Source organism: Marmota monax, unplaced genomic scaffold, assembly GCF_021218885.2.
Source record: "Marmota monax isolate L192 unplaced genomic scaffold, Marmota_monax_Labrador192_F-V1.1 WCK01_AAM20220418_F8-fsc00370, whole genome shotgun sequence".
NCBI classification, from domain to species: domain Eukaryota; kingdom Metazoa; phylum Chordata; class Mammalia; order Rodentia; family Sciuridae; genus Marmota; species Marmota monax.
Genome location: NW_026693560.1, coordinates 305363 through 317500, shown reverse-complemented (window position 1 = coordinate 317500; position 12138 = coordinate 305363). Strand labels below are relative to the sequence as shown.

The 12138-nt window shown below is 53.8% G+C and overlaps 1 protein-coding gene across 1 annotated transcript in view; it reads right to left on the bottom strand.

Annotated features, from left to right (window-relative positions):
- Aldh1l1 (aldehyde dehydrogenase 1 family member L1) overlaps positions 1-5572 on the bottom strand; it is a 34717-nt gene extending 29145 nt beyond the window's left edge. The window contains exon 1 of the mRNA XM_046458680.2: positions 5420-5572. The gene's annotated coding sequence lies outside the window, so the exon portion shown is untranslated. The remainder of the gene's footprint in view (positions 1-5419) is intronic.
- Between the last annotated feature and the right edge of the window lie 6566 nt (positions 5573-12138).

The following is a 12138-nucleotide window of genomic DNA, read 5'->3' as shown; positions in this document are numbered from 1 at the left end:
ACCCGAGGAAACATGCACGTGGGACTCAGGATGTGCGAGATGTCACCTCTGATGCCACAGCAGGTGAGTCAGAGGGGACTGGAGCATTAGGGGACTCCTTCTTGAGGTCCCCCCAAATGAACAAGAAATGCTCAGTGTCGAGTCTCCTAAGACGTATTTGAGCACATTTCTATAACTGACCGGTTCTGTGAGCTCGGTCAAGTCCCATCAAGCCTCAGTTTCCCCATTTGTTATTAAGAAAGATGCCAGCAGAGTGCGGTGACCCACGCCTGTCATCCCGGCAGCTAAGGAGGCTGAGGCAGGAGGATCAAAAGTTGGAGGCCAGCCTCAGCCACTTAGCAAGGCCCTGAGCAACTCAGCGAGACCCTGTCCCTAAATAAAATATAAAAAAGGGTGTTATTCTACAGGAAGACCATCAGAGAAGATGAATGGGATCTGGGGTGGGGGGGAGGAGGAGAGCAAAGAGGATAGTTTGTAGGATTGAAATGGAGAAAATGATGTCATATGCATTTATCAATATGTCAGAATGAACTCCACTAGTGGATATAACTATTAGCACAATTTAAAAGAGAATGAGATCTAATCAGGACCATAGGACGGTCCCTCCTCACCCAAGCCACATGCACCTGTCCCCCCCCCCAAGCCACATGCACCTCCCCGCCCCATCGACAGAGCTCCTGGGTCACAGGGGGATGCAGGGAAAGGGAAATGTAAGTGCGACGCTGTTGAATAAATATCTAGGAAAACACAGACGGCAGGCAACTTAGTGAGATCCGGTACTGGGGGATGTGTAGCTCAGTGACAGGGACACCCCTGGGATGATGAATCCAAATGTGTCTGCTATCAATTCCAACATTCACGGTCTGTGAGCGTGCACCAATTAGAACGGAGAGGCTCTCAAGGCAAATACGTTGGGGGAGATATACCATGTTCATGGATAAGGGAGGCTCAACGTTGCTCGGGGGTTGGTTCTTTTCAACTTGGTCTAGAGGTTCAACATGGCGTCTCAAGCAAAATCCCCAGCGACTTTATCTTGTGGACAGCAACGAAATAATTCTAAGGTTTTATATGGACACAGCAAAGGAAACCACTGAGCGTAAGAAGAGAGAGTCTACAGAAGGGGAGAAAACCCTCGGCCACTGGCTCCTCAGAGAGGGCGTGAATATCAGAACCTACAGAGAAGTGAGAAAACACCAAAAGCAAAACCCAACACCGCCCCCCCCCCAAAAAAAAATAAAAACCATGAATAAACAGGCAAAAGAACTAAACAGACACTTCTCAAAAGAAGAAATGCAAACGGTCAACAAATATATGAAATAATGTTCAGCACCTTTAGCAATTGGGGAAATGCACATCGAAATGAAATGCACATCAAAACTGCACTGAGATTCCACCTCGCTCCAGCCAGAGTGGTCATCATCAAGAATACAAGTGACAAGAAATATTGTTGGGACGTGGGGGAAAAAGGCACACTCAGATGTGGCTGGTGGGACTGCAAACTGGTGCAACCACTCTGGAAAGCAGGATGGAGATTCCTCAGAAAACTGGGAATGGAACCACCATTTGCTCCAGCTACCCCACGCCTCGTTGGTACCCAAAAGACTTGAAATCGGCACCCTGCAGGGACACAGCCACATCAGTGTTTATAGCAGCTCCATTCACAATAGCTAAGCTGTGGAGCCCACCTGGGTGCCCTCCAACAGATGAATGGATAAAGAAAACGTGGCATGGAATATTACTCAGCCTTAAAGAAGAATGAAATCGTGGCATGTGCCGGCAAATGGGTGAAACTGGAAACTATCATGCTAAGTGAAATCGGCCAGTCCAAAGGCGGAATGTTTTCTCTGATATGTGGGTCTGACACACAATAAGGAGGGTGAAATTAAGGGGTGGGAGGAGAGCTAGGGGGGAAAAGGAGAGGAAATATTATTAAAGTAGGTGAAGTAGATAGAGGGGGAGGGAGGAGAGACAGAAAAAGGGAAGAAGAGTGGAATGAATCTGATCCAACCTCCCTAGGCACAGTTGAGAATACATCACAGTGAGTCCCAACATCAAGCACATCCAGCAGACACTAATTTAAAATAAATAAATAAATAAATAAATAAATAAATTTCAGAGAAATCAATAAAATAGAGGAGAAAAGGACGGGGGAGTGTCAGAACTGAACTAGAGCAAATCACATTCCATGCTGTTTGGGATACATCAAAATGTATCCTGACGTTATATATCATTACAATAATATTAATAAAAAGATTTTGCTATGAACAGGATTACATGCCTGAAATCCCAGCTACTCAGGAGGCTGAGGCAGGAGGATCACAAGTTCAAGGCCAGCCTCAGCAACTTAGGGAGACCCTGTCTCAAAATTAAATAGTAAAGGAAAAAGGGATGTGGATGTAACTCTGCAGTAGAGTGTCCCTAGGTTCAACCCCCAGTTCTGTGATGAAATAAAATAAAATAAAGATACAGTAATCAAGACATCAGCCGGGCATGAGGGTACACTTGTGTAATCCCAGTGGTTTGGGAGGCTGAGACAGGAGGATTCCAAGTTGGAGGCCAGTCTCAGCAACTTAGTGAGGCCCTAAGCAACTTACTGAAATCCTGTCTCTAAATAAAATATAAAAAAGGGCTGGGATGTGGCTCAGTGGTTAAGTGCCCCTGGGCTCAATTCCTGGTACCAAAAAAAATTCATATATTAGAAGATATTATAATATTAGAAAATATTGCCCCTGGGCTCAATCCCTGGTACCAAAAAAAATTCATATATTAGAAGATATTATAATATTAGAAAATATTGGAAATAAATATAAAAAATTATTATAATATTAGAAAATATTGGAAATAAATATAAAAATTTAGAGAAACAAATATAATTTGAAATATATTAGAAAATATTGGTAAATCTTCATTTTGAATAAGATAATCTTTATTTCAAAAAAAAGAAGAAAATGTTTGTACGGGAGTGTATTTCTCCTACAAAATTGGCAACTACTGAAAATCATGTACGTATCCTGTGTTGGCCAGGTTATGGAAAAATGAACGATCAATATCAAAAAATTGTAAAAAAAAACACAAAGATTCATCTCTCCTGAGTCAAATTTCACTTCTAAATTATGCGTGAACAAGCAAATAAAAATCCGTGTGCTTCTTTATGGTATGGAGATTCACACTATCTACGCTGGGTCGTTAGAAATAGCAATAGAAGCCAAGAGGCAGCAAACACTCTGATTTGTGTGTGCATACCTCTGTGTGTGTGTGTGTGTGTGTGTGTTGTTTATTTACACTGTAAATACCTGGAAAGATTTACCCTGGAATGTTCAAAGTCCCTGGGCAGAGGTTTTTGGGTTTCAAGGTTTTCCAATGACTGTAATTTTTTTTTTAACTGAAATACTCCTCTATAGTCAGGTACACGGGCACCCGCTTGTAATCCCAGCAGCTCGGGAGGGAGGCTGAGGCAGGAGGATTGCCAGTTGGAGGCCAGCCTTAGCAACTTAGTGAGATCCTAAGCAACTTAGGGAGACCCTGTCTGTAAATAAAATAGAAAAAGGGCTGGGGACGGGGCTCAGGGGTTAAGCACCCCTGGGTTCAATCCCTGGTATCAAAAAAAAAATCTTTTATTTTATTTTTTTTTTTTACTGAACATCTACTTGTAGAAAAATAAAAGCTCAACACCGACAACCCTTGGGCTGCTGAGAGGCCCCATCAGTTTAAGTTCCTGCAGGGCTATTGTTGAGGTTGAGGGGAGCTCAGTTTGGGGGAGCAGGAGGGTGGGACAAGCTTGGGCTCCAGAAAGGCAGTGTGGGAGGGGGAGGCTGCAGAGCCACCCCAGGGTTTTTAAGGCCTAGGGTCCTTTCCCTACTTGCAGAGGCTGAGGGACAGCTATGGGTGCAGCTGGACATTCAGGGGCTCCGGCCCCCACCTCCCAGTCCAGCCTCCAGTATCTGCCAGCCCTGGCCACTCTGCAGGGACATCCAGGGACCATTTCTCCCCGCTGTGGTCTTGCAGCTGCAGTTATGGGCTCAGGGTTCAGCCCAGCAGCCTGGCATTCAGTCAGCTGCCCTCTGGCTGGCCCCAGGCTGACCTCTCTCCTGCAATCAGGTGTTTGTCCTAGCACCCGGCTTTGTCCTTCCCAGAGCTGGTGTTCCCTGGGGGGGGGGGGTGGTCGGTCATGCTGTAGCCCCAGTCACTCCCACAATCCTGGACACAGGAGACAGGCCAAGGTACAGAGGCCTGTCCCCCTGAGCCTGCAGACTTGAGTTCAACCCCGGGTGAATCATTACCATCCCGGGGGGCCCCCAGAATCCTTGTCTCTGCAAGGGATATCCCGATGTCCTCTGCCAGCATGCTGTGAGAGTGATCTGGCAGGAAGAACAGACCCGACATTCACAGCCTCTGTCACTCTCAAGCCACCCTAGTAGAGAGGCGCTGTTCAATGTCGCCACTCTAGCCCGGCTCAGGGGTGCACGCCTGTCATCCCAGCGGCTCCGGAGGCTGAGGCAGGAGGATCGCAAGTTGGAGGCCAGCCTCAGCCACTTAGCGAGGCCCTAAGCCACTCAGGGAGACCCTGTCGCTAAATAAAATATAAAACAGGGCTGGGGATGCGACTCAGGGATTAAGTGTCCTTGGGTTCACTCCCTGGTTTTAAAAAAAAATCCCGGGCCCCCACATTCAGAGTTTAAGAAACTCCCCCAAAGTCAGGGGAAGTGGGCGGGCAGCTGAAGCCCAGGCCTCTTAACCCCGAGAATCCACTTTCAATTCCATCTCGGTCCCCACCGCCAACCCAGGTGGCAGAGGGCCTGGGGATGCTGGGGACTTGGCTCTGGGGATCACCTGGGGACCTGGGGATCACCTGCTGGGGACCTGGCTCTGGGGATCACCTCGGGGACCACGCTGGGGGGGGGTCCTGGTCCAGCCGCCGCCTCCTCCTCGGACACGCTGGGGAGATGGGGTCAGGGAGCTGGCGGCCTGCCCAGCCCCTTTTGTCCGGAAAGACCCTCCAATCACAAAAGGCCCTGGTGCCAAGCCCCCCGGTCCGACCAATCAGGGGGGACCTCGCGATCCCGGTGGAGAGAGGAGCCTGGGCAAGTGGACAGCTGCCCAGAAACAGGCTGCCCCCACCCCAGCCTCAGCTTCCTCTTCTGTGAACCCAACACGAACCACCCAGAATGCTGCGCCCTGTCCACCAGCCCGCCCTGTCGCCATCCCCACCTGTCCCCATCCTGTCCCCTGAGGACCCCCTGGTGAGGCTGCGGGCCGGGATTCCCAGCCCTGAGTCCCGGCCAGATGCTCCCCGAGGTCCCGAGTCCCCGAGGTCCCAGGTCCCCGCGGAGCTGGGGACCCCCCTCCCGGAGCGCGTTCCGCCCGCGGAGCGCAGAGCGCAGAGCGCGGAGCGCAGGGCGCGGGGACTCAGGGGACTCACCGGTGGCTGCAGGTGCACGCGACGCGGGCAGCTGGAACCTGTGTGGATCCCTGGTCCTGGGACTGGAGGTGGCGCAGACAGGTTTTGGGCAGCAGGAGGTGGGACCCGCCCCCTCCAGTCCTGAGACACCACGGGGCTGAGAGAGGAGGGGCGCGGGGCGGGCAGAGGACAGAAAGGGAGGGGAGGGAGGGGGAGGGGAGGGACTGTGTGACCCTGGCTGGGCGCTTTGCCCACTCCATTGTCCCCTGCATTCATTAGGATTTAGGACAAGAACTCGTACTGTGGACCCTTGGAGACTTCCCGGGGAGAGAGTAGAGCATTTTCCCAGCGTGTCCTGAGTTCCATCCCCAGGACCCCCCAAAACAACCCAAACAGCAGCAGAAGTCACATACATCTGATGCAGAGACACGGCTCCAGTGTTTATCTCTCCCCCTAGACTGTGATTCTTGGAAGGCAGACAACTTAACAGGTGTATCATTCCCCTGTCCCCAAGATAGCACATAGTAGTTGCTAAACAAATGTTTGTTGAATGACTTAATGCACGTTTTTGCCCGTGCACCAGGATGGGCCTGCAGGATAGAAGTGACACGTCCTTGATAAGTCCTCCAGACTGCATTCAGGTACAGGCTCCCTGTTCTCTGGGTTCCAACCTCCTTCTCCGCTGTCCCTTATATAAACGCCTCTGGGACTCATGAATGTTCCCTGTGCTGATTGACTTCCTCAAACATCAGGAAGTGCCCACTAAAAGCCAGATCTCCAGGGGAACTTTCCTAACCGCAGTCCCCCAGATCCCTCCCATATAGGGCTGCAGAGAGCCTCTAATTGTCCTCCATGACCTCCTCCCCCACCGATGGCAATTTTACCCCCACCTCTGGGGACACTGGACTCCCAGTTCTCCACAAATGCAGCAAGAGAACAAGGACCACTTGGCCTCTGGACTCCCCCACCCTGAGTGTGGGTTTTGTATGCAGAAGGTGCTCAATAAAAACTCGTGAGTTGAAGGACTGAATGTCGGAAGCCTGCAGGGGGGAAAGTGGGGTGTACTGAACCTCAGAAACGGCGGCTTAGAGGCTGCACAACCCCAAGGGTCAGTCCGGAAATCAGAGAGGCAACTGCACAGGGGGACAGTGGATGTGGGGCTCAGGGTGTCCCAGGTCCCAGTCCACAGATGGCGGCTCCACTCCTGGGCCGAGGGGAGGCAGGACATCATGGAGGAAGAGTGTGGGGAGGGAGCAGCTCCCATGGGGACCAGGGAGCAGGGACGCCACTCTCCAGGGACAAATAGAGACCCTGTACCACGGCCCCAGGGCCACCTCCTCCCCATACCCCACCAGGGGCCACCAGGGGACCCCCAGGGAGCCATTCCCTGCCAGGGTTCAGGCCTCACACCCCCTCACTCCTCCTCTGGACCTTCCTGCATCACCTCCAAGGGGGGCTCTGGGGACACTCACAGCCACAGCAAAAATGGTGCCCAAAGGCTGCTTCTTGCAGCTTATTCTAAAATATAAAAGAACAAGTAAAAAAAGAAAAAAGAAAAATACAGTTAAAAAGCGGAAAACTTTCATGCTGATTTTGAAAATTCCCAGCCTCTCCAGACGACGAATGATGCTAAAATTAACCAATGGATTCCAGGCAAAGACCCACTAGAGACACGTGTCAGGAAAGGCGGGTGGCAAGAGGAAGCCGAAGACGAGAATGTTCTCAAAAAGAGAACAAAGAGCATTTTGGGGGGTTCTCACAAAGAGCCAAAGGGCATCCAGTCCAATGGCAGAGCTTTCAAAGAAGCTTCAAAGCTTGTCTTCACCAGCAAAAACCCGAGGGCAAGGAGGGCTTGTCCCAGAGACGTGTGGGTTTGATGGTTTTCAGAGGCGTGGACCTTCATGAGATTCATAGAAGACGCACAGGTTTTTAAAAGAATCGTATTGGCAAGACAACGCCAGCTTGGACTGAAAAGGTCAGGAAAGCCCTCCGGATTCCCCCAAAATCTGCTTACAGAAAAGTAGACGGAGAAACGCCATAGTCGAAAACATGGGGTGCATTTTAGAGGAGTCCAAATTGTGAATTGTGGAAAATCAACTTCAGGTTCAAGTCAGACTGAGTCCTAATTAAGGAACTCCCGGCACTTCTCAGCAGGATTTCAGAATTGTCATTCACTAGTGACAGACCACTGCCTGCCTCTTGCCCCATCTCATCCACAGCCCCCTCTGAACGGGAGCATCTAGAAAGGTCATCCTCTGGCTGTCCCACTGTGGTATGTCAGGTGGCTGCTGAAGAAAGGCACAGTGATCTCTCTCTCTCTCTCTCTCTCTCTCTCTCTCTCTCTCTCTCTCTCTGTTTTGGGGATTCAACCCAGGGGCGCTTAACCACGGAGCCTGATATCACCAGTCCTTTTTATTTTTATTTTTTTTATTTAGAGACAGGGTCTCACTGAGTTGCTTAGGGCCTTGCCATTTCTGAGGCTGGCCTCCAACTCGAGATCCTCCTGCCTCAGCCTCCCAAGCCGCTGGGATGACAAGACCCTCTTAAGGTGGCAGCACAAGTGTCCTTGCTGAGTGTAGATGGACAAGCTTTGTTTTCTGTTGGCCCCTCAGTAGCTGGGTCTGGCCATGTCCTTGACCCGGGCCTCGGTTGTGGGTCAGGGCTTCCTGGATGGACGGGTGAGTGGGTGGGTAGGGAGGTGGCCCCTCTGTTGTGTAAGCATGATTCAGCTTGTTCTTTGGGAACTCGGTAACTGGGTGCTGTGTGTACCCTGCCGAGGAAACATTAACTTGGTTAGGTCCTTGGCCTTTGGGGACATCAGAGCAGGCAGGTCCAGTGACCCCGGAGATGTGACAGGAGTGTGCCTGGAGGGTGGAGCTGTGGTCTCAGGTTCTCAGCTGTCCTCAGGCCAGAGCCTCTCCGGCCTCAGGTGCAGCCTGGGGTCCCCGTGTCAAATCCAACCCTGGGCTTATTTGGGGCTGAGAGACTTCCTGGCCCTAGATGACCCCTGGGAACCAGGAATTCCTAACCAGGGGGAGATGAACATGCAAGCACCCCAGAAGTCAAAGACAGGAAGTGAGGGGGACCACCCAGGAGGGAGGACGTTGAGAAAGGGGACCCACGGCTGTCATCCCAGCAGCTCGGGAGGCTGAGGCAGGAGGATCGCAAGGTGGAGGCCAGCCTCAGCGACTCAGCGAGACCCTGTCTCTAAATAAAATACAGAACAGGGCTGGGGACGGGGCTCAAGGGTCGCTGCTCGGGAGGACTCTTGGACCCCAGACTCTTTTTCTTCCCTTGGTTCTCAGGCTCACTTAGTAAGTACCCTGCTCTACCTGCCACGATGATGGGGCTGTCTCGCCACAGGCCCCAAACGGCAGCACCAACCAAGCAGGACCTGAAACCTCCGACCCTGTGTGAGCCAAGGTAGACCTTTTCTCTTTATACATTGATCGTTTCGGTTATTTCGTCACAGTGATGGAAAACTAAGACGGCTCCCTCCCTCCTCTGGTCTCCTTCCAGGACTCTGTAACAGCCAAACCCCAGCTGGACACCAGAGGCCAGGGCCTTCCAGGTCACATCCCTAGGCAGCGAGTGGCACGGGGAGGGCACAGAATGGACAGAAAGCAGCAGGTGACCTGGTGCTGCCCAATTAGGAGGGAGCCCACCTGGGGCCTCGGGTTGTGCAATGGAATGTGACCGGAGGCACTTAGTTACAGAAAGTGCTGGAAGAATTGAAGGGACAAAGAAGACGTAGTGACCCGGCTGGCCCCATCCTAAAAGGCTTCGGGGTCCAGGGGAAGGAGACACGGAGTCAGACCTCACGTGCCTGGGTGCCCTTGGCCCCGGTCCCCACCCTTCCCTGCTCTCCTCCTTGTGGCTTCCCTGGGGGTCACCTGGAGGATCAGAGCAGACAAGAACTCAGGGACTTCCAGGGTGGGACTCCTTGGAAGTCCCTGTCCTCCCACCAGCCACCGGCTTGACCTGTGCCTGAGGAACCTGACGCTACGCTCTGGGCACAGGCTCGTGGGAGGCGTGGCTTGCTGGGGACGGCCACCTGCAGGAAGGAGTGGCCCTGGGGAAGGGCAACGCCACCAACCCTGAGTGCCGGGGAGAAGGGGGTGTCTCCTTTAGGTCCCAGGGCACAGGAGCCCTCTGGGACCTCTGTCTCGGTGACAGTCAGAGACAGCTGGAGGGGACAGCACTCTAGAGTGTCCAGCTGGGAAAGGGGGAGGTGCAGAGAGGTGGCCAGAGAGGGCTCCGATCCTGAGACCTGGGGAAGAGAAGGCATCCGGAAAGGGACCAGGGAGTGGGCGTCCATGACACCACCTGGGAGGGAGGGGGAGGGACGGGGACATGGGTGGTCTGTGGGGACAGAGAGGGTGGGAGGGGACGGCAGGGACTGAGGCTGTGAAGATGGAGGGAGGGAAGAAGGATGGAGGGTGGACGGACGGAGGGATGGGTGGGTGGACAGATGGACAGATGGATGAATGAATGGATGGATGGGTGGGTGGATGGAGGGATGGATGGGTGGATGGATGGGTGGGTGGGTGGGTGGATGGGTGGGTGGATGGATGGATGGTGGATGGATGGATGGGTGGATGGATGGATGGATGGGTGGTGGGTGGGTGGATGGATGGATGGGTGGTGGGTGGGTGGATGGATGGATGGATGGGTGGGTGGGTGGGTGGATGGGTGGGTGGATGGATGGATGGGTGGTGGGTGGGTGGATGGATGGATGGGTGGTGGGTGGGTGGATGGGTGGGTGGATGGATGGATGGTGGATGGATGGATGGGTGGATGGATGGATGGGTGGATGGATGGATGGATGGGTGGTGGGTGGGTGGATGGGTGGATGGGTGGTGGGTGGGTGGATGGATGGATGGATGGGTGGGTGGGTGGGTGGATGGGTGGGTGGATGGATGGATGGTGGATGGATGGATGGGTGGATGGATGGATGGATGGGTGGTGGGTGGGTGGATGGATGGATGGATGGGTGGGTGGATGGATGGATGGATGGGTGGGTGGATGGATGGGTGGATGGGTGGATGGATGGGTGGGTGGATGGGTGAGTGGGTGGATGGATGGATGGATGGATGGATGGTGGATGGATGGATGGGTGGATGGATGGATGGGTGGATGGATGGATGGATGGGTGGTGGGTGGGTGGATGGATGGATGGGTGGTGGGTGGGTGGATGGATGGATGGATGGGTGGTGGGTGGGTGGATGGATGGATGGGTGGTGGGTGGGTGGATGGATGGATGGATGGGTGGTGGGTGGGTGGATGGATGGATGGATGGGTGGGTGGGTGGATGGGTGGGTGGATGGATGGATGGGTGGATGGATGGATGGATGGGTGGTGGGTGGGTGGATGGATGGATGGATGGGTGGGTGGATGGATGGATGGATGGGTGGTGGGTGGGTGGATGGATGGATGGATGGGTGGGTGGATGGATGGATGGATGGGTGGGTGGATGGATGGATGGATGGGTGGATGGATGGGTGGTGGGTGGGTGGATGGATGGATGGGTGGGTGGATGGTGGATGGATGGGTGGGTGGATGGATGGATGGATGGGTGGATGGATGGGTGGTGGGTGGGTGGATGGATGGATGGATGGGTGGTGGGTGGGTGGATGGATGGATGGATGGGTGGGTGGATGGGTGGGTGGATGGATGGGTGGGTGGGTGGGTGGGTGGATGGATGGATGGATGGGTGGGTGGGTGGATGGATGGATGGATGGGTGGGTGGGTGGATGGATGGATGGATGGGTGGGTGGGTGGGTGGATGGGTGGATGGATTGATGGGTGGGTGGGTGAGTGGATGGATGGATGGATGGGTGGATGGGTGGGTGGGTGGGTGGGTGGATGGGTGGATGGATGGTGGGTAGGTGGGTGGGTGGTGGGTGGGTGGCTGACTCGGGCCACGGGACAGATGGAAGCCCTCCATTCTCTCTGTTCTCTGTGGCCACAGGATGGAGGACCCCATTTTTCCCTCTTCCCTAAACACCCCATAGGATCACATGCTGGGGAGGGTGAGGGGAAGGGCACACACTTGAAGACCTGTGAGTTGTCACTGTGAGTTTGGGGACCAGGAGGAAGCTGGAGGCCCCGGGGTGCTGTTGGGTCTCCTGGGGTCCAGCGGCCATGCGTCTGTGCCAGCGGGCTCTGTGTGGAGGCCCTGGTCATGGAGCAGGCCCTGGGGCACGGTCGGTGCTTGGGTTTATCCGAGGTTGGAAATTCGCCCAGAGAGTTTCAGTGAGAGTCCGGAGGCCGCTGTCCTCTGTGGCGTCTGAGCGACCTGGGCCAATGCCCATGTAGGGACATCACAGGCGTCCCTGGTCCCTTGAAGGCCAGTGAGTGGTCAGCTGAAGCCGATGAACCTCATCCTGATGGAGGGCACGTGGGCAGAGCGCCAGAGGCCGGTGCCTGAATTGGTGGCTTGGGAAGCGGAGCCCACGATGACATTCCCGAGGGTCACCAGGAGTTTACCCTGCGAGGGCCCCTTGGAGGCTAGGACAGGAAGGACACCCCTGTGTGATCTCCGTTCCCTGTCATTGGTGTTGGCCTGTTCCCTGGGCCAGCACCCGGGCTCTGTAATTGCTGGAGACTTCGACTTTATTTTCCAAATTACGTTTTTAAAAATTAATTATGTCCCCTGTGAAAAGCCATGTCCCTGTTAGCTTTGGATATATTAATTTATTCCTTTATTTGGCTATTTATCTGCAGAGCTAGGGATCAAA